General features: G+C 38.9%; 1 long non-coding RNA gene across 1 annotated transcript; it reads right to left on the bottom strand.

Annotated features, from left to right (window-relative positions):
* Positions 1 to 9635: 9635 nt before the first annotated feature.
* On the bottom strand, positions 9636 to 26183 carry LOC140700692 (uncharacterized). The gene is made up of 3 exons (XR_012079225.1): positions 26117 to 26183; positions 23608 to 23732; positions 9636 to 10028 (listed from the first exon to the last, which is right to left on the bottom strand). It is a non-coding gene; the product is annotated as an uncharacterized lncRNA (long non-coding RNA).
* Between the last annotated feature and the right edge of the window lie 513 nt (positions 26184 to 26696).

Below are 26696 nucleotides of genomic sequence, written 5' to 3'. Positions count from 1 at the left end.
CGGTGATTCCAAGTATAAAGGCCTGGTCCCATTGCTCAAGGCAGGACATATTTGAAGGGCCCTTCCATCTCCGATCCCCAAGGGGTTAGGGGGCTGCCTTAGATGAAATCTATTGGCAACTGTATCACTGTTCAACTCCTTCCTCTGCCCATTCCTTTTTCTTTCACTCCTCAACCAAGACTGATCACAAAAGCACACCTCTCTAACCTCCCTCCAACAAACATCTTGTCCACACATTCCCTCTCAGGGAATGTTTTTCTGGGAATCTAACCTATAACACTAGGAGTAATACTGATTGTAATTTGAAACAGAAAATATCATGGATATGTCCAAAATAGAAAACTCACTTTGGAGGACTAGCTAGGGGAAATATACATTAATTTATTTATTAAACCATCACAATGCTTTTGCCCACCACTGTACCAAAGAATTATTCTGTGTTTCTTTACATCTTTATTGTGAATACAATCTTGGATAAATGCAATTAATGTTTTAAAAATGATTCCCCAATCTGGCCCAAACTTCTTTATTTCCTGTGAAAAACTTCAAACAGATGTGCAAACAGACAAATAGCACAATGAACCCCCATATCCATCATCCATCATACATTTACTAAGTAGAAGCCAATCTTTGTTCATCTAGATTCCCACCCTCACACTCACATTGTCCCAATTTATTATATTGAAGCAAATTCCAGATATCGATACACACATATTTTCAAACTGTATCTTCAAAAGATTAAAAACTCTTATTTTACCAAAACATATCATTTTCTTATCTAAAAATTAATGAGAATTTCTGAAGTCACTGGTATTAAGATATATTTTTGATCTGTTCCGTCAGTATTCAAATTTCTAATCACCTTATGAATTTTTAAAATATTTATTTCTTTGAATCACAGTTCAAGTAACACATGGAAATTAATGATATGCCCTTAAATCTTTTTTAATTTAGAAGTACCCCTCTGCTCTTTTTTTCTTGCAATGTGTGTATTGGAGAAACTACACTATTTTTCCTATAGTATTTCCCACAATATGGATCTTGCTAATTGCTTCCTATCATGGTTTTTAACATGTGCTCTGCCCTTTGTGTGTTTCCTATAAATCAGTAATTGGGTCTAGAGGTTGAATTAGATTTATGTGTGATTTTTTGTTTTGTTTGGGGCATAACTAGTTCATGGGTGGTGTGTTCTTCCATCAAGGAGGCACAAAATGTCTGGTTATGTCCTCTCTCATTTTTCCTAATTAAATCCTTTAAATTTTTTTCTCCCAAGATGTTACAATCAGCACAACTTGGATTGCTAGTTAATAATTGCTGCTGATGTATAGTGGGGTCCCCATAGGACAACTGATCTTTAAGGATCCCAAAGATTAAATCTAGTCCTACTGTTATCCTATCATCTGTCATCATTATCTTATTACTCATCAAATATTACTAAGTGCTAACCCTAACATCCAGGACTGGACCATGTTATAAGTCACTATGTTATAATAATGGGGACCGTTTATTGAGTCCCTAGTGTAGGCCAGCTACTTTACGTAGCTTATCTGTAATCACCACAACAACCTCACAGTGCAAATTTCATTATTCTCATTTTATAGAAGAAAACGAAATCTCAAGAAGATAAGATGAATTTCCTAAGGGCCACATAATCGGCAAATGGCAGGAGCAGAGGTGGTATGTAAATGCAGATATGTCTGGCTCCCAAAGGTCTGGTTTTTACAACCAACTCCCAGTCTTTTGAAAACACAACTGAATTATAAGAGTGATCCCTGCCTTCAATAGGATTATATCTGTGTAGGAGGAAGCATTAAATTAATAAAACAATGAAAGAGTATCAGATAAGAAAACACTACATAGACTATGAACAATGAAAACATGTGCATTTTGCAAGCAATGATTGCTATAAATGAACAGGAAGGAGGAGGGAGGACATTGATGTTGATTGAAGTTCCTGGGGGAGGTTTCATCAAGCAATGCAGAAATTATTGCAAATATAAAAGCTTTACCAATGAGCAAAGGGTCCTTTGCACAAGCATTCTCTCCCTTGGGATCCATGTCACACTGACACAAAGATTTTGTCACCATGGCAACTGGTCATTGGACCAATGAAATAATCAGTTGTCATGGTAACATGATCTCAATCTTACTCCCACCAGGCACCTGTTCCAAATCATCACATCCTTCGACAAGCTCATACCACCTTAGTCCTCCTTTCTTCTTTCCCCTTGTCACCCTGTTCTCCCCAGCCACCTATATCTGAGCCCTTAAATTTATGGCTAGATGTATATATGAGACTATTAAAGGCAGAGCAAAGGAAAATATAGTATAGAGCTTCACTACAGACAAGAGGAAATGCCTCTAAAATGTAAGAGTTGAATGAGCCAGAGAATTGAAGAAAGAAAGTGTGTGATGCTTTCCCCACTACTCCATTTTCCTACATAAAATTCCTTTGGAGTTTGAAACATTGCACTATCCTGGTTCTCCTCCTACCCCTGCTCTTCCTTCGCTGGCTCCTTTTCCTCCTCCTGTCTCCTATATGCAGAGATCTCTTAAGGCTCCACCCTTCGTGCACTTTCTCTCAACTGCACTGTCTAGTACAGTAGCCACTAGCCACATGATGGTTAGAGCCCTTGAAATTAATTATAGATGTGTTGCACTGAGATGTGCTATAGGCGTAAAATGCACACCAGCTTCATACCAGGGAAAAGAATGTAAAATATCTCATTAATAATTTTTATTGTGATTACATGGTGATAATTTGGATATCTTGAGTACAATGAAATAGATGATGAAATTTTAATTTCATTTGTTTTTTTCTTATGTTTTTAATGTGGGTACTGAAAATTTTTCATTGCAAATCTGGCTAACATTCATGGCTTGTGTTGTACTTCAATTAGATGGCACTGCTGTAAACTTTCTCCCTAAAGCCAACTTACCCATGCTCTAGATGTCAAGTATCTCCTCTATGAAATGATTCTAGAATCCCAAATCTCAGCCTCTTTTCTGAGATCCAAACCCACATTTCCAGTGGCCTTCTGGCCCTTTCACAGATAACCACCAGCTCCTTTGCTCAGCTCCAGTAGAGCCATGAACTTTCCTTCAAAACCTATTCTTTCTCCGGATCAGCTTCATTAACCTTTTGCATTACTTTCTTTTTGCTGTTATAACAAATTACAACAGACTTGGTGGCTTAAAACAAATTGACTGTCTCACAGTTCTGCAGGTCAGAAGTCTGAAATGAGTTGCACTGGCTAAAATCCAAGTGTCTCAGGGATGCATCCCTCTGGAGGCTCTAAGAGAGAATGCACTTCCCTTCCTTTTCATTTCTGGAGGCTGCCAGCATTCATTGGCTCATGATCCCCTTCCCTCTCAAAAGCCAGCGATGACTAGTCATGCTGCATTCCTCTGGCACTGACTCTCCTGCTTCCTCTTTTACTTCTAAGGACCCTTATGATTACACTGGGCCCATCAGGATAATCCAGGCTCCTCTTCCCATCTTAAGGTCAGCTGATGAGCAATTTTTTTCATCTTCAATCTTAATTCTGCCTTGCCATGTAACAAACATAGTCACAGTTTCCAGGGATTATGGAGTGGACATCTCATCTGAAAGGGCTGTGCAGAGAGGGAGAACCTGTGGTAAGGCCAGCAAGAGAAAAATGGTCACCAGAGCAGATCAGAGGATAGCTCTCATTGATTTCAGGGCAATTGCTGACAGATAGGGAGTCGTTAAAGGGGCCAGCTGGTGTGGATATCAATAGTCTAATCCCTTTCATAGTTCACTGCAAGATGTACCTCCTCTTAGACTCCTTTCCTGATAACTCTTTTCCCCCAGTTACATTTTCCCTCCATGAGAGATTTTGTACTTCCTTGGACATCTGTGTTACTCTTTTTGTCTCATCATGATGTATGTAAGCCCTTGGTCTTAACAACTCTACTAAACTGGAAACTATTTTGTGAACAGGAACTGTTTTCTTCACCTTTGTGTTTAACCATGGTGCTTAACATGGTACTTAACGTATAGTAATTTCTCAATAGCTATTTCTTGAATGTAGTTGAGTGGAGACAACTCATGTTGACTTACAGAGCATGTTCTCTGTCACCACAGCCACTGATGTCCTTAAACAGTGAACACTTTGTTAATTAACTTCCACTTAACAGAATGCTTATCCAGGGTCGACTGTTATCTTATTTCATAACCTATTGATGCCAAGTACACTTGATATTATACTTATGTAACTTAAATTAAAATTATGTAAAGCAATGTGATGTGAATGTCAAAAGAATGAGAATCATTTCTACAGACTAAGTTGATTATCCTGTAAATACAAGGAAGTGCAGCACCCTAAAATCTACCGATCATTTGAACAGATTAGATAAAAACTGATCATTCCAATAAATGTCAAAAAGGCATCAACAATATTTAATACTCATTCATGGGTTTTACAAATCTTTGTTTTTTTTTTACATTTTTTATTAATTCATAATCATTTTACAGTGTTGTGTCAAATTCCAGTGTTCAGCACAATTTTTCAGTCATTCATGGACATATACACACTCATTGTCACATTTTTTCTCTGTGATTTATCATAACATTTTGTGTATATTTCCCTGTGCTATACAGTGTAATCTTGTTTATCTATTCCACAATTTTGAAATCCCAGTCTATCCCTTCCCACCCTCTACCCCCCCCCCCAGTAACCACAAGTCTGTATTCTCTGTCCATGAGTCTATTTCTGTCCTGTATTTACAAATCTTTGAAACTGGGATTAGAAGACAACTGTCCTCATTTACAGACAATATGATTGATTACATACAGTAATCCCAAAATAATCCACAGAACAGAGTTGATTAAAGTTAATAAGGAAGTTTAGCAAATTTGCCATATTCAAGATCAACATGAAGAAATCAGTAACCTTCAGCATCAATAAACAATCTGAAATTGTAGTAAAAATGAAGATCCCATTTACAATAGTGACAAAAATAACAAGATTCCTGGGAATCAATCTGACAAAAGGTGTGTAAGACCATTGTGAGGAAAATTACAAAAACTGAAGAACACACACACACACAAACCTGACAAAATGAAGAGACCTATCAGGTTCATGAACTGGACGATTCAATATCATAAAGTTGTAAATTCTCCCCAAATTAGTTTGTAAGATCAATATAGTTCTAAATAAAATCCAAATATGACTACTGGTGGAACTAAGCAATCTGATCTTAAAATTCACTTAGAAGAGGAAAAGGACAAGGCAATTTTGAAGATGTAGAAGAAAACAGACTGTCCCACCAGATATCAACTTATTTCAAAGATACAGGATTTGAGATGGTCTGATATTGGCATAGAGATAGACAAATTAGAGAATGGAACAGGAAAGAGACACCAGAAGGGGGTTCATGAATATATACAGACATAATATTTTCAAAGGTAGCATTATAAAAAACTATCCCATAAACGAGAAAATTGATTGTTAAGGCTGTAAGTGATATACCTGGACCCACCTGCCCACTGGGAGCCCCGGTTGCTACTGACATTTCTCCATCTCTTAACACACCCAGTCATCTCAGTCTTAGAGGAGAGTGGAAGCCTGGCTTTGGTGTGGCCTCCATTGCTTCTGACACACTGGCTCTAGTGCTCAGGCCCCACCCTACCAGGCTCACAGAGGATATGGCTCTTCCATCACTATCAGGCTCACTGCTAAAATTGTTACAACCATATTCGAAAATAATGTGGCAATATACTTGTGAAGGTGTGTATTTTTTCTGACTCCCAAATTCCATTTCTTGTTATATTTGCTAGGCTAGAGAAACACACACACAGACACACGGAGATATGTTAAGGAATGATCATTCTAATGTTGTTTGTAATGGAAACAAAATGGAAGTAACCCAAATATTTGACCAAAGGAAAAATAAAATGAATCAGCTTTAGAATATTTGCAAAATAGAATACAATGCACCAGTTCAAATGACTTAAGTAGAGCTACATATATCACCAAGATTGAACCTCAAACCCATAATGATGAGAGAAAAAAAAAACAAGTTGCAGAATAATACATATAGTATGATACTGTTTACACATAGATTCAAAACATGTAAAACAAAGCTATATATATATATATGTATATGTAGGGGAAGAGAGAGAGAGGCACACATATGTACTAAGTATAAAAACACATAGGGAAAACTGAACACTGAATTCAGGGTAGTTGTTAAGGATGGAGACAGTGGGCTAGAAATGAAATCAGCGTGGAGTGTGCAGGAGGTTTCAACTCTATCTGTAATGTTTACCCTTTTTTTTGAAAAATCTGAAGCAAGTATGGCAAAATGGTAGCATTCATACAGCTGAGCCTGGGAACAGGTGTCCTTTCCATTTTTCTCCTGGTATGTTTGCAACATTCCATTAAATTGTTTTTAAATTTAATTGAATGCTTTGAAAGGACTCAAAGAATGAGTTACTAAAAAAACAAAAAACAAAAATAAAAACTACCATTGAAATAAGTGTGGGAAAAACAATTGTAAAAAGTTGGGTAAATACTTCTAAGTAATTTAAAGTCTTACACAAAAATTTCTTTCTCAGGTCTGTTTAAGTTCTTGCTCCACTTGAAAGAAACCCAAATTGGAAATCCTAAAAATGCATATTGTGAGTGTCATGGAAGTTTTTAATACTGATATAGTCTATCACTTTTCTTTTAAACTTTTTTCTATTTAAACCTTCTTCAACAAGATTTTCCTTACTCCTAACACCATAAACATTTTTCTACAGTTTTTTCTCCTAATAACGTCATAGCATTTTTTTTATATTTAGGTTTTTAATTTATCAGAAATGTATAATTTTAGTGGTATTGGTTAAGACTCCAACTTGACACTTTTCCCCAAAAGGATTTCCAATGGTCTCCAACACCATTTGGGGGAGGGGTAGCAGCTTTATTGAGAGAGAGTTCACATGACACACCATCCACATATTTGGAATGTGCAATTCAGTGGTATTTTTTTTAGTATATGCACAGAGTAGTACAATCATCACTACAGTAAATTTTGGAACATTTTCATCACCCCAGAAAGAAACCTCATATCCTTTTTACCCCAACTCTTCCCACAGCCCTGTACAACCATTAACCTACTTTCTGTCTGTATAGAATTGCCTGTTCTGAACATTTCAGGTAAGTGGGATCATACATGTGGTCCTTTCTGACTGGCTCCATTCACTTAACATAATATTTCAATGATCATCCATGTTGTAGCATGTATCTGTATTTCACTCCTTTTTATTGCCAAATAATATGCCACTGTATATGGATATACCATATTTTAGTTATCCATGCACCAGCTGATGGACATTTAGGTTGTTCCTATTTTTTGGCTATTTTGAATAACGCTGTGATGAACTTTGTGGCCTCAGGCAATCACTGATCTGGTTCCTGTCACTGTAGGTTAGTATTCCCTTTTCTAGAATTTCATATAAATGAGGGGAGGGAGGAATAGCTCTGTGGTAGAGCATTTGCTTAGCAAGCATGAGGTCCTGGGTTCAATCTCCAGTACCTCCATTAAAAAAAAAAAAGATTAAAATAATTTTAAATGCTTTGTCATATAAATGAAATCATATAGTATATATTTGCCTATATCTGGCTTTTTTTCCCACTGAGCATGTTGTTTTTACGATTCACCCATATTATTGTATATATCTGTAGTTCACAGGTTTTTATGGCTGAATAGCATTCCATTGTGTAGATACATCCTCAAGTTTTAAAATTTTCATGAAATCTAATATACCATTTTTTAAAAATTTGATGCTTTTTGGATCTTATTCACAACGTGCCTTTAAATTTTATTCATTGGGGAAACCTTCCCCTCTGCTCCAGTTGAATCTTGAGCATTCATGTGATTCTTAGATAATAAAAGGTCCCAAGGTCACAATAAATGACAGTCCCTGTTCAGGCATTAGAATGCCCAATTCTATATAATAATCAAAATGTCAAACTTTATTTAAATGAAAACTCCTCCCCTTCCCTAATTGAGACCTGCATGAACACTTACAGTGGGAATGGAGGGAGGTAGGGCCATGGTTATATTCTCTTTTTCCACTCAGGGTATCCACCTCCTCCTCCCAGCTGGCTCTCTCAGGTTTGGGAGAGAAACATTCTCGTTAAATAGTTTCAAGCTCTCTGGGACTGGCAAATATTCAAAGCTGACTGTTTCTCTCCTGAGTTACATTAGTGGGTTCTGCAGAGGCCCCCAGTAGGGACATTCTATTGTTCCTGCCACCATGCAGGTGATACTATTTCGCTACCACTGGCTGGCCCCATCTTGGCTTTTGTTCTTGGGGGTCCATTCTCTACTGGGTCTCTCAGTTGGAGTCCCATGGCTCTTCTAGGCAGTTCTCTTGGGCAGGGTTTAGAAGAGTTGAAGCCAGCTCTCCTTCCAAAGAAATCTTCCACCCTGACTAACTCTGGGAATGCAGGCTGCTGGATGTAGTCATTTCCCCTTCAGCCCTGTGGTGGGAGCAGCTAGCCAGCCCATCTCTGCCTTTCTCATGTTCCAGGCATGAGTCAGACACTGGTCCACTACCTGGAGGAGTTACATATCAGGGTATCCAGATGGTCCCACTGAAGAGGCTCCCTCAGGACTTGAGGAGAACGGGAACACATCCCCTACCCCTGTTCATTGAAAGAGGGGAGGAGAGACCCTCAAAGCATAGCTCTCTCCAGAAAAGTCCTTTTTAAAAAGTCCCACACCAACAAGCTTTACATTCCTGAGAGTGAGGGGGCTGAGAGCTGTGAACCTAGTTTTTGACTCTCTACTCAAGATAGTCTACTGACAACCTTGTCATCTAATATCTACTGCCTTAGAGCTTCTGGCTCAAACTTTCAATTTAAAATCCTATTACACTTGCATTTGTTGGCTAAACACAACTTGGTTGTGATGTATTATTCTTTTACTATGCTAATGGGTTCAATTTGCCAGTGTTTTATTTAACAGTATGGCATTTCTTTTTGCAAATGAAATTAACCTATGCTTGTGCTTTTTTGTTCTGACCTTGTAAGTGTCATCTAACAGGATAGAACTTTGCATGCCATGACTCAGATGTGCAAAAGAATACAGTGCTCATTATTTTCCACAGCTAATTCTATCGTAGGCTCCAGCCTCTACTCCTATGAGTAGCAGAGAAAACATTGTTTATGTCTTTATCAGTTTAAATTGAATTTAGTCAATTCAGAATTCACGCTCCCTGCTGGCTGCTTTTCCCCCTCATAAGAGCAGGAGAGGAACCCCAGCCTGTCCTGTGGCCTTCCCTGATTCCACTGCTGAAGCCCGCTGAGGGAAGGCTGGTCCCACTTTATGGTTTGGAGTATCATTCTGATTTCTACTACTGATTCATCAACCTACATCCTGTACTTCCCTCATGCCAACCTCAGGCAGGAAAATAATCCAAATTATTAAGGAAGGAAGATGCATCAGGTGGTATCTTTTAAACACTTAAACTAGCTTACTTACATTTAAATCCAAGACATTTATTGTTTATATGCTCTTGTTGCTAAATCAAGGATCCAATCACACATAATGGTTCTCCATTACATGGACACTATTTCCTCCAAGTACTTTAATCAGCTTCTCAGAATCCTCTCGTAAAACCTATGCTAATAACTATTACATATAATAGCTTCTGCCCAGGTGTCTTAAGTTCTTTCTAATCCTTGCAATAACGCAGTGGAGTACATAATTCCATTGACACTTAACAGAAAAAGAAATTGAGGCACAGAAAGGTAGCTGTATTAGTTAGGATACAGGCTAAGTTGCCATAGCAAAGAGAAACCAAAATACAGTGGCTTGAACAAGGTGGAAGTTTAGTGTTCTCTCACAAAACACAACGGAGTCAGACAGAAAGTCCAGGATGGCAGGTGGCTCTGCCTCACACAGTTATCCAGGCACCCAGGACCTTCTTCTGATGACTCCGACATCTTCAAGGGTGTTACCCTCATCTACAGGGTAAAAGCTGGCTCACCACTACCCATGCATGTTCCAGCCTGTGGGGAAGAGGAAGAGAGAGGATGAAGGACAGGCAGTTCCTTTTTTCAGGAAATTGCACATGGACACTTCAGCTCACATCCCATTGTCCAGAAAGATCAGAGTCACATGGCCACAACTAATGGCAAGAGAGGCTGCAAACTGTAGCCTCTACTCAGTGGCCACTTGCCAAGGTGAAACTAGTGGTGAATAGGTACGATGGTGACTTGATTACTGAAAGAAGAAGGAAATCGTGGATGTTGGGGATTGTTTAGGCGTCTCTGCCACAGAATACAATGCAGTTCTCTCCTTCCAAATTCTGAACAGTGTATCCAGATGAAAAACGATGTTTCCCATTGCCCCTACAGAGAGGAACAGCCAGATAGATAGAAGCAGAAGCCACTGCGTGCGGTCTCCGGACAAGTTTTGGTTGCTCTTCATCCTTCCTGCTGCTTGGAAAGCAGATGGGGTGGCTAAAGCACCAAAAGCCTTATCAGCCTATGAGTGACCTAGACTATGGGAGCTGTGCGCTAAAGGGAGTAGGGCACACAGGAAGGAAGAAGCTAGAAGCTTAATGATCAAGGAGCCACCACACCAGTCCTGAGCTGCCTAACTCGGCACTTATTTGCAGATGGAAAAAGCCACTTTCATATTTAACTTGCTTTAATTATGACCTTCTACAAATAACCAAATGTAATTCTGTCTAATGCAAATTATTCAGTTAAGCAATGTATTTGAAATCATAGAGCTAGTAAGATGTTCATATTCAGGTTTACCTAGTTCCAAAGCCCATATTCTTGCCCCTCCAGGATTAAATTCGTCTTTTAAAAGACACAAATGGTTTCCTTTTGTAGAAACTCTCCAATACAATGGAGAAATAGTAGCTGGCTCTACTGTATTTAGGGAAGAATATGTATCCTCTACATATCCTTTACATCTAGAGTTCTGTATCTGATAAAGCATTTTTGCTAGCAAAACATTTCTCTATTAGGTGGATGTGACATGAAATTACAGAAAAGCACCATAAGCTATAAAGCTAGACAAGAATTGTTATTTCTTATCTCTGAACCTTTCTATTAGTATTAATTGACTTCTCATTTATTTCTTTTCTTGTCAGCTAGCATAAGCAATAGGAGAAATCAGTTTTAAGGAAAATTAATGGGGAACATTTTTGAAATGTATAACATTCTATTCTTCACTGTAACTTTTTTTCCACTTGGCAAAAATCCATAATTATTTTACTGTAAGTCTAATATGTTGGGTCCATCTTATGAAACACATAGTTGGAGAGTCTCTGATCTATGTGATCGACTGATGGGGCTTATACTTTCAGAGTGGAAAAGATGTAGAAGATAAGAATAGGCTTTGAGAGCCATCATGACCCTATGAGCCTGGATAAAGGCTTCAGCCTTTCTCATTTAAAGATCATTTGGTTAAAGTTGGAAATCAACTACACAAACTGTAGAAACCCATGTTTTATAAATTGCTACTGGGGAAAAAAAATCACTAGAATTAATGAGAAAAACCGTGCTCCTTTCTGGGGCAAAATACCAAAAAGTGACATAAGTTGTTTAGGATTTATTAAATAATAATACTATTATTATCTATTTTGGGGAAAAGGAGAAATGATTGTCTGAGGCTGTCAAAATGTTTAGATTTAGAATGTCCTGTGTGGTTTAGGGTTAGGGTTAGGGTTAGGGTAGGGTTAGGGTTAGACAATAGGCAAATCATGGGGAACATTTAGATGTATCTCAAATCTCATATCTAGATTGAAAGGAACATTTAATAAGCCCATGACTAGATTATTTCTCAACATTGTCTATCACTGTCCCTGGGTCCAACCATCACACACCTTCCTAGAAAACAAGTGTGGACTTTGCAGCTGTGCCTCTGATCTGCACCAGCTTGGGTTTGTTTCCTCTTGGTAGCTGGCTCAGTTCAGCTAATTCACTCTTGGCTCCTGGTGTTTGTCTATACATTTCTTAAACACCTGGTGACTATGGAGTTAGCATTTTAGAGCATGGCCTAGAAGTTATTTAATTTAAATAACAGGCGATCTAATTTTAAATCTTTCATTTTGCAGATAAGGCTGGTGAGGTTGAAGTGACTTTCCTCATCTCACATTGCTGGCTAGTTAGCAATGCTAGCCAGGCAGAACAAGAACTTGGGACTCCTACTTTGGGGTTTTTTCCCACTTCCTGCTGCCTCCTATATACTCCACCTGATCTCCACTGCATACAGTACATTCTCTTCCACTGAACATGACTAATTTATCTGATGCTGTCAAATAACAACCATTCCTCGGAACCTGCAGCTGGCTTCAGGATTAGAAAAAAATAAAATCTGAAGACTTCCACAAGACATGACAAAATAAATATCAAATGCTGACAGTATGTTGTCAGCTTCCCCAGCAAGGAGGGACAGAGCCAATCACTATTAATTTTTCCAAGTATGGGTGTGAGTCACCTAACTTTTGCTTTTCACCAAGGATTAGATCAGTAGGTACAGGGCTGACTCAGTTGGCAGATCCATTTGAAAGTCAGTTATCCCAAGCTGTTTCACTTACATTGCTGAAATTAGTTTCTCTTTATGACTTTCTATGTCCCTTAATCTGAGCAGTCAGAGCTAAACTCCCATGGTTGGGTCACCTACTTCACTGTTCTCACTCTCTCTACCTTAGGTCCTTCTAATCCTCTTTGATGTAGTCTGTAACTCCTCAGGACACACCCCTTCCGCACCTTCCTCTTTTCCTTGTCCTGTTCTTGGCTAGCACCCCATCTGATCTGGTTTACTGAGGATAACACAAAAGGAGGACAAAAGAATGTCTCTGGGTAGCAGATTAGGAAGCACTTCTGCTTCTTCAGTTTCATGCTCTTCTGCAGAAACATAGTCACAGGGCAGCAGTAGGAGAGACACAGATAGAGAAATGGGCATGTGTGCTTGACCACCTTTGCTCTCACTGAGTCACCAGTCCAGAGGACACACCACGTGGCCACATTCTCCTCTGTTGCTATTGAAGGGAGTGCCCCTGGGATGAAACTGGGATCTGGATATTGCTGGAGGACAGTGAGATGACACTTCTTCCAGTTTTCTATTGTACTCTCTGTTTTGCCTGTTGAGAAGACTTCTAGGAAAAGAACTCAAATCATATATATGATTCATATATAGGTCTGTCTGGGGAGCTGGGGAAAACAGGCAGGGGGAGGGCTGACAGAGGCAAATTGCAGGCAGGACTCCAGACTCCTAGGAAAGCATTCATCACAAAGGAAATAGTGTGGTGTGACAGGGCACACCCAGCATCAGGGCTGGAGGACTGGTCAGTATGGCAGTTTCTAGAACCAACATGTTGTCTATTACCTAAACGTGTCCAGACCCAGCTGCTGCCCACTGGTGTCTTGCATAAGTTCTGGAGAGGAGGCAGAGGGGCAGGTTTAGGCTGCAGGTAACACTAAAAGACCTGCCTTTGAGAGCTGTCACAATCCAACTGCGTGATTAAATGTGAACTTGGGTTACTTGGGCATGGTAATGATTAGTATCTCTGTGAGATGGTTCTCTCAGTTTTTCTTAGCTTTTATTTTCTATCCTTTTTATATTTATTTTTTACTGATGTATAGTTGATTTATAATGTTGTGTTAGTTTCTGGTATACAGCTTAGTGATTCAGTTATACATATATATATTCTTTTTTATTTTCTTTTTCATTATAGCTTATTATAAGCTACTGAATATAGTTTCCTGTGCTACACATTAGGACCTTGTTATTTACCTATCTTGTTTATTTTCTATCTTGATGAATAATTTGCCAATTTCAGAAAACATAGAACCTAACAGGCTTTGCAACTCACATAGCTGATTTCTGTGTGCTTTTGACAGCTCTGTCACATTTGTGACAGTGTTTCATTATGTTTTGCTCTGGCATATTGGGAGGGCACATGAGGATGTTAGGCGGTGGGGTGGGGGAACTGTGATCCCTGCTCTTCTCCCAGCATTATGTTTGTGGTAGTGGCATCCCTCTGACACAATGGCAAATAGGAGAGGGAGATGTTTTTATCCTTTTCAGAGGAAACAGCAAGAGCTGTGCTGTAGTTAGCCCTTACGGAAGCTTCATCTGAATTAGAAAAAGCCATCTGGGGGGAGTCACGGCTCCTGGGAGCATGGATTGGTACCTTTGTACATGGAAAAAGTGTGTCTTCCTCCTGGAGAACCCATGTGGGAGGGTGTATAGCTTAAGCTTAGAGAACTGCACTTTATGCTAGATTTTAGTCTCCACATGTGCCCTTGTATCCTGAACAACCTACATAATTATGCGTAATTGCACAACTGGATGTACTGGTCGCTGTCAGAGCTTCTGAGAAGCTCATGGACACATCTCCAAATTAACCACTGAGAGGAGGTTCAGGGAAAAAATGCAGCCCAAGCATTGGCCTGAGCAGCAGAGTGGGCAACAGTGGTCCAGCTAAGTCATCCACCTTCCACTGTTAAGTGGAGTCCAAGGGAACCACGGAGCAGGGATCCACTCAGGAGGCCTGCAGCAGTCAGTGTGGAACAGTAAGAGTAGAAACAAAAGTTATGAAGTGAAGCCTGGGCTGCTTGGTGGGAACACTGGAGATATTTACTGGGAACTCTCAGGTATTAGACAGGAGAGTATGGTGAATATGTCTTGTTTTGTCTGCCCTGACCCACATGAACTGTGCAAGCATAGTGAAGTTGCTAATCATACCATCCTGCTTCACAGCCATAGGGCCCAGCCAACCAAGGAACCCACAGTCTTGGCCAGAATGATTGGCCCAGGGTAGGCCAATCAAAATTCTTCTGGGGAGTCTTTTTATTTACAGGTAGAAAAAAGGCACCTGGCCTTCCAGATAGAGTATTAAGAATGGGAAGGGGTCTAATTTCCCTGCCATGTGGAAGAGAATGGGATCAACACCCAGAAAGAAGAAGAGTGAGAGCAAGAGAGAGACAGAGAGACAGAAAGGGAGAGGGAGAAGGAAGGAGGGAGGGAAAGAACAGAAAAGAAGGGTAGGGGAGACAGACTGAAAGAGAGAGAAAGACCAATTTGGAAATTTTAATCCCTAGATCTAGTTGTGACTGAAGTCCACTCCTAGCCTTCCAAGGACTGGAAGCCAGTGCATTCCCTTTCTGCTTATACTAGTTTAAATTGGGTTTCTGTCCCTTGAAAATGCATAAGTTCTAACTAATATAGGCAGGGAAACTTGGAAAGGTTCTGGCCACCTGAGCCATGCAGGTGGGACCCTTTTCTAACTCCTAAGGGAATTTCTAGAGCCCAGAACCTTCAATGTATTACAAATTGTCAATACATCTTCACCTCATTAAGAAAACCAGAGAGGGGGTGTAGCCGAGATGGCAGAGTAGGAAGACTCTGAACTCAATTCCTCCCATAGGCATACCAAAATTACAATGATGTATAGAGCAGCCATTGATGTGAATGATCTGAAGACTGGTAGAAATGATTTCCCACAACTAAAGATATAAGGAAGGAACCACAATGAAACAAGTAGGAAGGAAGGAAGTGCAGCATAGTCAAGACCCACACGCTAAGGTAGGCAACCCACAAATAGGAGGATAATCACAACTGCAGAGGCTTTCCCAAAGGAGCAAGGGGTCCAAGCCCCATATTGGGCCCCCTAGCCCAGGGGTCATGCTCCAGGAATATGAGCCCCCAGAATGTCTGGCTTTAAAGGGGGCTTGCACATGGGAGAGCCTGAGGGTTGTGGGAAATAGAGGCTCTGCTTTTAAAGAGCTCACACAAAATCTCTTTCACTATTAAGACTCAGCATAGAGGCAGGAATGTGAAAGGAACCTGGGTCAGACTGACTGGCAGATCTTGGAGAGCCTCAAGGAGAGGCAGGAAGAAACTGGGAACTCCTCCTGTGTTCCTCCTTCTGGGAACACAGAAGCTGGCAACAGCCATTTTTGGGAGATCATTCTACCATGAGGACACTAGTGTTGTCAAGCACCACTTTGGAGTCCTCTTTCTAGCCTATTAGCACCAGAGGCTAACCTACCCACCAGCCAGTTGGCACCATCCTGGGATCCCATGGGCTGCACAGTCAGCTGCCTCAAGACCCAGCCCTGCCCACCAGTGCTGGCAGCCTCCACATGAGGCAAGGCCTGGCAGCCAACTGGGCCAGGGGTCAGCCCTGCTTACCAGTGAACCCACAGAAGTTGGCCCTGCAACAACAGAAGGGCCCATGCAGCCCAAATAGGGGGCACCCCTAGTGCATATAGCTCTGGTGACCAGAGCTGCTGGGCCCCACAGGATGTCTCCTACATAAAGCCACATTTCCAAGATTCTGAAACAAAACTGACCTACCTAATACAAAGAAATGAAAACGGAATTAGGGAAAATGAGGCAACAGAAGAAATATCCCAAACAAAGGAACAAGATAATACCCCAGAAGAAGAACTAAGTGAAGTGGAGATAAGCAATCTACCCAAAAAACAGTTCAAGGTAATGATCATAAAGATGCTCAATGAACTCAGAAGAAGAATGGATGAACACGGTGAAAAGGTTAACAAAGAGTTATAAAATATAGAGAAGAACCAAACAGAAATGAAGAATAAAATAAATGAAATAAAAAATACACTCAAAGGAATTAATAGTAGATTAAATGATACAGAGGAACAGATCATTGAAATGGAAGACAGAGCAGTGGAAACCACCCAAGTTAAACAGAAAAAAGAATTTTAAAAATGAGGATAGTTTAAGAGACCTCTGAGAAAACATCAAGCATACTAACATTTGCATTATAAGGTTCCCAGAAGGAGAAGAGACAGAGAAAGGGGCAGATAATTTATATGAAAAGTTCCCTAAACTGGGAAAGGAAACAGACAACCAGGTCCAGGAATCACAGAGAGTTCCAAGTAAAAAGAATCCACACCTAGACACATTGTAATTAACATAGCAAAAAATAAAATAAAGAGGGAATCTCAAAAGCAGCAAGGGAAAGGCAACTAATTATTTACAAGGCAACACCCAAGACTATCAGCTGACTTTTAAGCAGAAACTTTACAGGATGTAAGGGAGTGGCATGATATATTCAAAATAATGAAAAGAAAAAAAAATGCATTCAAGAATACTCTACTTGGCAAGGCTATCATTCAGATTTGAAGGAGAGATAAAGAGTTTTACAGACAAGCAAAAGCTAAAAGAGTTCAGCACCACTAAACCAGTTTCACAAGAAATGTTAAAAGGACTTCCTTAAGCAAAAGAGGAAAGAACAAAACCAGAAATATGAATACTATGAAAGGAAAAATCTCATTTGTGAAGGCAAATTTACAGTAAAGATAGTATATCAATCAATTATAGAGCTAGTAGGAAGGTTAAAAGACAAAAGTAATAAAATAATCTATATCAATAATAAGTAATTAAGGGATACACAAAACAAAAAGATGTAAAAGATGAAGTCAAAAACATTAAACACAGGGCAATGAGTAAAAATGCAGGCTAACTAGAATGCAATCAAATTTAAGAGATTATCAACTTAAAATAATCACATATATATGAGTTGTTATAGATAAACCTCATAGTAACCACAAACCAAAAATCTATAATTGCTACATATAAAAAAGGAGAAAGGAATCCAAACATAACACTAAAGACAGTCACCAAATCACAGGGGAAAAGAGCAAAACAAGAAGAAAGGAACAAAAGGGAACTACACAAACAAACAGAAAACAATTAACAAAAAGGCAGTAGGTACAACCTATTAATATTACTTTACATGTAAATGGACTACATGCTCCATTTGAAAGACATGGAGTGGCTTAATCGAGAAAAAACAAGACCAATTATATGCTGCCTACAGGAGACTCACTTCAGATCTAAAGACATAAAACCTGAAGGTGAGGGGTTGGAAGAATGTATTCCATGCAAATGGAAGCAAAAAGAGATCTGGGATAGCAATATACATATCAGACAAAATAGACTTTAAAACAAAGAGTGTAACAAGGGACTAAAAGGACATTGTACAGTGGTAAAGGAATCAATCCAAAAAGAAGATTCAACAATTGTAAATATATATGCACTCAACATAAGAGTACCTAAATACAGGGGGAGGGTATAGCTCAAGTGGTAGAGCGCTTGCTTAGCATGCACAAGGTCCTGGGTTCAATCTCCAGTACCTCCTCCAAATATCAATAAATAAACCAATTATCTTCCCCCATAAATAAAAAAGAGAAAAAATCATTAAAAAAAAAGAGTACCTAAATACATACAGCAATAGTAGGGGATTTTAATATGCTACTTACATCAATGGACAGAGCATCCAGACAGAGAAATTACTAAGGAAACATTGATCTTAAAAGACACATTAGAACAGATGGATTTAGATATCTGCAGAACTTTCCATCCAAAAGCAGCAGAATACACATTCTTTTCAAGTGCACATGGAATATTCTCCAGGATAGATCACATACTAAGCCACAAAACAAGTATCAATACATTTAAGAATACTGAAATCTTATCAAGTATCTTTTCTGACCACAAGGGTATTAGACTAGAAAACAACTGCAAGAAAAAACTGCAAAAGAATACAAACTCACAGAGGCTAAACAGGATGCTACTAAACAACCAATGAGTCACTGAAAAAATCAAAGAGGAAATAAATACCCAGAGATAAATGAAGATGGAAGCAAAATGATTTGAAACCTATGGGGTGCAGCAAAAGTAGTTCTAAGAGAGAATTTTGCAGCCTACTTCAGGAAACAAGAAAAACTTCAAATAAAAAACCTTACACCTAAAGGAACTAGAAAAAGAAAAATGAACAAAACTCAAAGTTAGTAGAAAGAAATCATAAAGATTAGAGCATAAATAAATGAAATAGAGACAAAAAATGCTAAAGAAGAGCAGTGAAACTAAGAGCTTCTTCTTTGAAAAGATAAAATTAATAAACCTTTATCCAGACTCATCAAGAAAAAAAGAGAGGGCCCAAATCACTAAAATCAGAAATGAAAAAGGAGAAGTTACGGCTGACACCACAAAAATACAAATGATCATAAGAGATTACTAGAAACAATTATACACCAATAAAATGGAAAACCTAGAAGAAATGGACAAATTCCTAGAAACATACAATCTTTCAAGATTGAATCAAGAAGAAACAGAAAATGTGAACAGACCAATTACAAGTAATGAAAATGAATCAGTAAAAAAAAAAAAATACAACAACAATACAGTAACAACAACAAAGAAACCTCCCAACAAACAAAAGTCCAGAACCAGACAACTTCACTGGTGAATTCTACCAATCATTTGAAGAGGAGTTAACACCCATCCTTCTCAAATTAAAAAAAAAAAAAATGAAACGGAAGGCATGCTTCCAAACTCATTCTATGAAGTCAGTATCACCCTAACAAAACCAGGAAAAGATAGCACAAAAAAAGAAAATTACAGGCCAATATCAGTGATGAATATAAATGCAAAAATCCTCAACAAAATACTAGCAAACTGAATCCAACTAATACACTAAAAGCATCATTTACCATGATCAGGAGGAATTTATCCCAGGGATACAAGGATGGGTCAATATACGCAAATCAATCAATATGATATGCCATATTAACAAACTAAAGAATAAAAATCATAGTACCATCTTAATAGATGCAGAAAAAGCTTTTTAACACAATTCAATATCCATTTATGATAAAAACTCTCAACAAAGTAGGTACAGATCTGTTGTGCTTCTAATCCACTAACAACAAATTATTAGAAAGAAAAATTAAGAAAACAATCCCATTTACAATTGCATGTTAAAGAATAAAATAGCTAGGAATAAATCTAACCAAGAAGGTAAAAGACAAAACTGATGAAGGAACTTGAAGGTGATACAAGCAAATGCAAAGATATACTGTGCTCATGGATTAGAAGAATTAATATTGTTAAAATGACCACACTCCCCCAGGCAATCTACAGACTCAATGCAATCATTATCAAAATACCAAGGGAATTTCTAACAGAACTAGAACAAATAGTTCTAAGATTTGTATAGAAATATAAAATTCTCCAAATTGCCAAATTAATTGTGAGACAGAAGAACAAACCTGGAAGTATCATGCTCCCTGATTTCAAATGATACTACAAAGCTACAGTAATCAAAACAGTATGGTACTGGCACAAAAAACAAACACAGAAATCAATGGGACAGAAATAAGCCCACGCTTACATGGTCAAAGAATTTATGACAAAGGAGGCAAGAATATATCATGGGGAAGAAACAGTGTCTTCAATAAATGGTGCTGGGAAAACTGGACAGCTACATGTAAAAGAATCCAACTGGACTACTTCTGCACAACATAGTACAAATAAACTCAAACTGTATTAAACACTTAAATGTAAGACTTGAAACCATAAACTTCTAGAAGAAAACATAGACAGTGCTCTCTTTCACATTGCCCTTAGTAATATTTTTTGGATATATCTCCTCAAGCAAGGGAAACAAAAGCAAAAATAATCAAATGGGATTATGTCAAACTAAAAAGCTTTTGCACAGTTAAGGAAACTGTCAACAAAACAAAAAGGCTGCCTATCGAACGGGAGAAGATATTTGCAAACAATATATTCAACAAAGGGTTAATATCTAAAATATTAAAAGAACTCATACAACTTAATATTAAAAAACAAACAGGCAGCGAGGAGGACCTGAATAGACACTCTTCCAAAGAAGACATACAGATAGCCAACAGACAGGTGAAAAGATGCTCAACATTGCTAATCATCAGGCAAATACAAATCAAAACCACAATGAGATTACCTCACCCTTGTCAGAATGGCTATTATCAAAAAGACAAGAAATATCAAGCGTTGGCAAAGATGGAGACAAAGGAAGTCTCGTGCACTGTTGGTGGGAATGTAAATAAGTATAGCCACTACAGAAAACATTATGGAGGGTCTTCAAAAAATTAAAAATAGAACAATTATATGAACCAGCAATTCCACTTCTGGGTATTTTTCTGAAGAAAACAAAAACAGTAATTCAAAAAGATATATGCACCCTTATGTTCACTGTAGCATTATTCACAATAGCCAAGACATGGAAGCAAACTAAGTGTATATCAATAGATGAATGGATAAAGATGTGAGATATATAGAGAGATAGAGATATAGATATATACACATACACATACGTACATACACACACAATGGAGTATTACTCAGTCATAAAAAGAATGAAATATTGCCATTTGTGACAACACGGATGGACCTAGAGGGTGTTGTGCTGAAAGAAATAAGGCAGGTGAGAAAAAAGAATACCATATGACTTCACTTACATGCGGAATCTAAAATAAATGAACAAACATAACAAAACAGAAACAGTCTCACAGATAAGGAGAATAGACAAGTGACTGTCAGACGGGATAGGAGTTGGGGGATGAGTGAAATAGGTGAAGGAGATTAAGAGGTACAAACTTCCAGTTACAAAAGAAATAAGTCATTTGGGATGAAATGTACAGCATGGGGAATATAGTTAATAACACTGTAATAATTTTGTAAAGATTTTATAAAGTATAGAAATATTGCATCACTGTGTTGCGCACCTGGAATTAACATAGTGCTATACATCAATTACACTTTAAAAAATAGACTTACCTGCCTCTTAGTTTCCAGGATATAGCCAAGGTCTTTGGATAATTTGACTAAATTCATTACTTTCTACAATTATCTCTCTGCTTCTGACCCATCACTTTGATATACAAAAAGACAGATAATGTAGCTGATCAAATCATCCACCTGAACTAGGAATTCTGCCCCACTGAAAAATTTTGAAGTTATACCAAAAGATCTAACTGGTTAATCCTGTTGTGAAATAAAGAATATTTGCCAAATGAGTATCCCTCTAAATATGCTGGTTTTGCATACTCAAATATTCATATTTTAAAGGAATCTTTAAATATATATTTTGAGATATATATATGTATCTTCGTCCAAAGAAAGTCTAAACAAATTGCTGGCAGAGAGCAAGATAAGCAATTATGTAGCCTTGTCTCAGGAGAGACAGGAAAAGCCCCTTGAAGGCTATAAACTTCTACCTGGTTCTGGGAGCCTAATTCATCCACAGCAGGACAGCAGCCAGCAACTACGTGCATCTCTTCCTCACATTCTGCCGTGCAAAGCTGTGTCCATTGTCATCTTCAAAAGTTGACGCAAACAAGCTTCCAATGAAGACTTCACTGAATAACTCCACTTAGTCATTTTGTATTAATTATATTTGCAACAGGAAAAAATTACGTATGCTCCTTCTCTATTTCCTAAAGAGGATGGGTCCTCTAATTAAAAGACCTGTTTTACTAAACACAGTAACTTGCCAGGGGTGCAAGTTTGGAAGTAGAAGCTGGGATAAAATGCATTCCTCCCAATAAGGAAAGGTGGAGAAATCTGCATAGGGCTCTGGGAAGGGGAGTAAGAGCACCAAAGTAAGAGTCAGTGCCAGTGATGAAAATTCTAGAATTTCAGGCACCTTCCTCTAGCCATTAATTCTATAATTTGGAAATTACGTATATTGGATTGTCATAGTCTAAGAGTTACCATTCACCCAATAATTACTGAGAGCTCTTTACTAGAATAAAATTAATTATACTTCATAATTATAAATGAATACATAGTAATTATAATTAACGTAAGCTAGCAGTTAATAATTGCTTATGAGGATTCAGAAATGGAGAGATTTCTTCTAGGTAAAGGCAGGCTGAATTTTAGGAATGACAACATGGAAGAAGCTGCACCCAAGCTGGGTGTTAAAGAGTGGAATTGGTCACATAAAGGCTTTTCAGAGGAATGGAACAGCATGGATAATCTGACCAAAGCCACACATTTTTTCCAATAATTATTTATCAGTAGTCACTGTGTGCCAGGCACCACACTAGATCCCAGGGACATGAAGGTAAATTTGGCCTCATAGACTTCTGTTGATAGATCCTGCCATTTTTCTATTCATTCTGTTACTGGTTTGCCACATCTGTCAGGTCTTTCTTGGTCACATTTCTACATGGCCAGTTTTCCTCTCTCTTTTTTTTTAAACATTTTTTATTGATGTATAATCATTTTACAATGTTGTGTCAAATTCCAGTGTTCAGTACAATTTTTCAGTCATACATGGACATATACACACTCATTGTCACATTGTTTTTCTCTGTGAGCTACCATAAGATTTTGTGTATATTTCCCTGTGCTATACAGTATAATCTTGTTTCAGTTTCCCTCTCTTGAGTCATGTGTGTATGCTGCTTCTTCTGCTCTTTAAACGTACTACTTTCCATTTATTCTAGTGCATTCTAACCTGCTATTGATGACCATTTCTCTAATTTATTGAGGTCAATTGAATTTTGACCTTCTAACTTGGCATATCAATCTGCTTGGGGTCACATGAAGATTTTCACTTTCTCTCCACTGTCCAGACCCATATTTCAGTACCATTTTGTGCCAATATATACTGAAGTTTAGAATTAAGACAAGAAATAGGGTCCCCGAATCCCAGGTTACCAAAACCTAGTATATCTGTAACTCACCGGATTTATTAACTGAATGCAGTGATGTCTCTCAAATGACATTCCTAACTTTATCAACAGATACTTGAGTACCTACCACACGTGGAAACAGTGATGCACGATGCATTGGGCCTTGTTCTTGAGAGGCTTACAGTCTAGACGAGGAGGCAAACAGACAATGCATACACATTTGCTTGGCCGGGGACTTTGCTACCCCTCTTCCTAATGGACGAAGAGAGAACAGAAATGAGAATGTGAGAACACAGGAAGGAATTTCCTTTTCCTCCGCCATGTCCTCTTACTAGCTACCTTCAGAGGAAGGAGTTATCAATCTGACTGGTCAGAGCCCAGAACACTAACAAGTCCATATTTACCAATGGCTGGGGTCACTTTGTGTTGGAAGGTCACATCATCAGGAGTGCTGCTCTTGCCCCAGGCGGGACCAGCCCAGCAGCCATCTGGCCCACATTTGGATGAGCAAAGCTGGTCTGCCTGCAGATCTGATCATCTTCTCCTGTCTTTCTGCAGGCAGTTCTACACATGATAGTCCCAAAACTTAGAAGGTGGAAGCAGCGGAGGGAATTAGGAAGCTTCACTTCAGCCTTAAACTCAAGCCACGTGATTCAGTCTTCTGGCAGAGTTCTATTCTAGGGGTTACCGGGTGCTAGCTCAGCTATGAATAAAACAATCCTTCGGTTTCTATTCCAGTTTCTTTCTGGTGTATAATTCCTTTGGGAACCCTAAAGAGTGGAGAGAGACTAGCAGAGTAGGATTTGACTATTTCTCATCCTTGAGTGTGGCAGACTATATGGGTGGTCACAGTTTTTCACAAATTTTTGTTGCCTTCACCAGGAAAGGGTCATACTTCCCTACCCTACCAATGTCAGACTTGGCCAGATGAACTTGTTCTGACCAAGAAAATGTGAGCTCTTACGTGTAAAAGTTGCAAGCAGAAGCATTAAGAAACATTGTGTGTTTCACTGTGGTCAGTTTTCCCCTTCCACAAGACTAACGTTGTTGCAGATAAAGGAACTCTTATCAGCCTGGGTCCTGGCAAGAAGATAACCTAAAATACACTGAGCTGACCGGTTATGGGCGGGTATCGTATTTCAAGAAATAAAACTTTGCTGTAAGCCACTTTGGAGCCACAGCCTAACCCAGCTTCTCCTGATACATTTACCTTATTACCACCTATATCAAAACCATTGTTGTCCTCCCAACATCTCTTCCCCCTTCATTTCTCCTAAGAGAACCCCAGTTTTGCCCATATATTCACCTAACTCTACACGTGCTTGGTGAGGGTGGTGGGATTCCAACTCCCAGCCACCGAGGGTAAATCATGATTAATTTAAGCCACTCACGATGATTTCTTACTCCCTGCTGGTGAGTGGTTTAGAAGTGAGAGAGTGTGAGAAGTCTGCTTGAGATCTTGAGACAGGTTTTCCTCACTAACAAAAACAGACACATGGGAAGAAACAATCTCCTATATCCACTGGACAGTGTATGCAGGCATTTGTCAGCTGGAATTATGGCAGTAATTTTGTAACTGTAAGGAGTACTGGCCTAAGGTAGACAGAGTGAAGAGATGGAGAGAATTTAGGACCCTGATAAGTTTATTGAGCTGTTAAATGAACTAACCTTAGAACTGACCTACCCCTAGATTTCCTGTAACATGAGATAATACATTTTCTTTATTTAAGACAGTTGAATCTGGAATGAAGGGGGAAAGAATGAGTCTAACTCAAGGCAGGACAGCATCATTTTATATTGCTGAAGCTCACGAAACATCAGGGTTAAATCTGTATTTGGGAGTCACCCATGGAGAAATATTACATAAAATAATATATCTTAGAAAAATAACCCAAACCTGGGGCTGTTACCTCTGTGCTCGAGAATTTTGATAATAGAACAAAACATATCAACACAAGTTTAGCTGTCTCTTAACTGGATATGCCACTGTCCCAGATACTCATCACCCATCCTAGAAAAGGGAGATCACAGAGGTGGTAGCAACCTTCTAGGGAAGGTGAGCAAACATAGTGAAGAAGAGATGATAACATCTGGATCCTCAGATCTGTTCCCCTCAAGCTTGGGTTTTGGGGATCTTGCTGGCCACTTGCCTATGAATTAAACATTCTAGACTTAACGAAGATGACTATGAAAATGGATTGTAAGCAACTTCTAAATTTACTGACTCATATACAAGTTATCATTCCAGGCAATTATGGTTCTGATCATCTTATATACATCCTATGTATGATACTGCAGAAGCCCAGTAGAAAGCATCAGGATCAACAAAATATATACCACAGGACATCAAGGAAATGGTCCCCGTAGAAGATTGAGTCTCTAGTGCCCAAGACGATCTATAGTTAAAAGATAGTTTTGAAAGCTATTTATTCTTAAGGCACTAGGTTACCGTTACTTTAAGAAAACATATTCATGTAGGGTTGTGTGAAGATTTTGCAACACAAAAGGATTTCCTTAACATTGCTAGAAAAAGAATTAACTTTTGAAATTCCATTTAGACAGAACTTTTCCCACAGCACATCTAGTGGGTAAATGCATACACCTGCATAATATATGCACTGAAGCCTATATCTTACCTGAGATATCTTACCCCATTTCTAAATTGTCATTTCTTGGCCTGCTTTGAAATTCCTCTTGCCTCCCTAAGCCAAAAAAAAAAAAAAAAAAAGACAAATATTTTAATGAGCCGGAAGAGCAAATGCAATCTCTAAAGATGGCTAACTTCAGTCTTGCAGTTATTTAGAAAGGAAAGGTGGGCTTCAAAAATTATCGTTTGCCGGCAGAATTTGCAGTTGGCTAGGACTAAGGACAGTGTTTAAAGATGACTCAGTTGTATGGCCTGGGGGGATGGGGAAAGACAAGCTGGTGGCCCCCTCTAACTAAATGGAGTCTTAGATCCGTTTCCTTCGCATTGAGGTTCTACAGGCCCACAACCGCTGCATCCATCCTGGGAGAGGGTGTCCAGTGAAAGAAAATCTGATACCCTAGGAAATGCACCTTAAAATTATCAGAACCTTCAACTCCCACCTCCAGCTCCAGGTCAGGATTGGGGTAGAGTCCAGCTGGGGGCCTAGCTGGGTGACCTTCGCCAGGCTCTGGAGTCCCCCTTGGGACGTCCCCAAGGCCCTGCCCCGGGCTCTGTATGGGGCCTCCAGC

The sequence above is a fragment of the Vicugna pacos genome, chromosome 13 (assembly GCF_048564905.1).
Source record: "Vicugna pacos chromosome 13, VicPac4, whole genome shotgun sequence".
Taxonomy (NCBI): domain Eukaryota; kingdom Metazoa; phylum Chordata; class Mammalia; order Artiodactyla; family Camelidae; genus Vicugna; species Vicugna pacos.
Note: the sequence above shows the minus strand (reverse complement) of the source record. Positions and strands in the feature narration are given on the sequence as shown.